Raw genomic sequence first — 1,935 nt, 5'->3', positions numbered from 1 at the left:
GTGATTATTATAATTAATATACTACTTACATGTAATATAATAGCACATATATAACAATGGGATTATAGTTTATAGTAGATATTTTTGTGCATCACATTTTGTTTGTCCATTCATTAAGTGAAAGACACTTTAGTGTTCTTATATATTGATTCTTGTGATAAATGCTGCAATGTTAAGAGTGCTTTGAGATCAACTTTTTATTTCTTTTGGATAAATACCCAGAAGTAGTTTTGCTGCTTGATGTTGTAGTTCTACTTTTAATTCTGAGAGGAACCTCCATACAGTCTTCTATAACTGTACTAGTTGAGATTTCCAACAACAGTGTGCAGGGTTGCTTTCTCCACATCCTCACCCAATTTTTATCTTTGTTTTTTTTATAACAGCTACTCTAACAGATGTGAGGTCATACCTCCCTGTGCTTTGACTTGGATTTGCCCTGACAGTTAGTAACATTGATTGCCTTTTTACATACCTCTTGACCACTTGTATGTTTTCTTTTGAAAATTTCTATTGGCATACTTTTCTCATGCCTCCTTCTTTATTTACTTTTTTTCTTCCCATTTAGATATTGACATTCTTACATTCACACTATGTAAAACATAGAGCACAAAGAAGTACAAAGAAAAGACAGTACAAAGACAAAAATTTATTGCAACAAAAATCTGTATTTAAAAAGGAACTCACATAAATAACCAAAATTTACACCAAAATTTAGGGAACTAAATCAGCTCATAGCAGAAATAAGGAAATAATGGAGTATGAGTTTCAGTGTCAAGAACGTGTCTGTCAGAGATGTTCATAGTGTCAACGTTGCTGTTGACAGCAAAAATAATCCAGCAATGGAAGCAGCTGGTTTTGCCTCTCAGGTGATTATTCTGAACTATGCAGGCCAGATCAGTTCTGGCTGTGCCCGTGCTGGATTGCCACACAGCTCACATGTCTTGCAAGTTTACTGAGCTGAAAGGAAAAATGGGTCATCACTCTGGTAAGAAGCTGGAAGAGGGCCCCAAATTCTTGAAATCTGTGATGCTGTCATGGTTGACAGGGGGGTTCCAGGCCAGCCCCCCTGCATGTGCGCAGAGCTTCTCTGACTATCCTCCTCTGGGTCATTTCGCTGTTCATGATAAGAGACAGGCAGTTGCTGTGGGTGCCATCAAAGCAGTGGACAAGAAGGTTGCTGGAGATGGTAAGGTGGCCAAGTCAGTCCAGAAAGCTCAGAAGACTAAGTGAATATTTTCCCTAGCCCTTGCCACCCCAGTCTTAATCAGCGGTGGAAGATGGGTCTGTTTCTCCCAATTGGCCATTTAATAGTGAAAGACTTGTTAATGATAACAATGCATCACAAAACCTTCAGATGGAAAGGAGAATGTTTTGTGGACCATTTCTATTTTTTTGTGTGTGGCAGTTTTAAATTATTAGTTTTTAAAATGTAATAAAATATTTACCAACAAGAAAAGCCCAAGTCCAGATGGCTTCACTGCTGAATTCTACAAGACATTTAAAGGAGAACTAACACCATTACTCTTTAAACTCATCAAGGAAATTGAAAGGGAAGAAATACTTCCAAATTCAATCCTGGAAGCAAGTGTTACTTTGATTCCAAAACCAGGGAAAGACCCAACCCAAAAAGAGAACTACAGGCCAATCTCCCTAATGAACATAGATGCAAAAATCCTCAACAAGATACTGGCAAACAGAATACAGAGGGTCATCAAAAAGATCATACACCCTGACCAAGTCAGATTTATCCCAGGGATGCAAGGATGCTTCAACATTCGTAAATCAATACATGTAATACACCATATTAACAGAGTCAAGGACAAAAACCATATGATCATCTCAATAGGTGCAGAAAAGGCATTTGACAAAATCCAGCACCCATTCATAATAAAAACCCTACAGAAAATTGGAATAGAAGGTCTTTATCTTAACCTG

General features: G+C 37.6%; 1 pseudogene; it reads left to right on the top strand.

The window, feature by feature from the left end:
• Positions 1–758: 758 nt before the first annotated feature.
• On the top strand, positions 759–1,230 carry LOC147820779 (elongation factor 1-alpha 1 pseudogene; annotated as a pseudogene).
• Positions 1,231–1,935: the final 705 nt, after the last annotated feature.

The sequence above is a fragment of the Heterocephalus glaber genome, unplaced genomic scaffold (genome assembly GCF_053883595.1).
Source record: "Heterocephalus glaber isolate CG9 unplaced genomic scaffold, H.glaber_assembly_v1.0 deba00001804, whole genome shotgun sequence".
NCBI classification, from domain to species: Eukaryota; Metazoa; Chordata; class Mammalia; order Rodentia; family Bathyergidae; genus Heterocephalus; species Heterocephalus glaber.
Note: the sequence above shows the minus strand (reverse complement) of the source record. Positions and strands in the feature narration are given on the sequence as shown.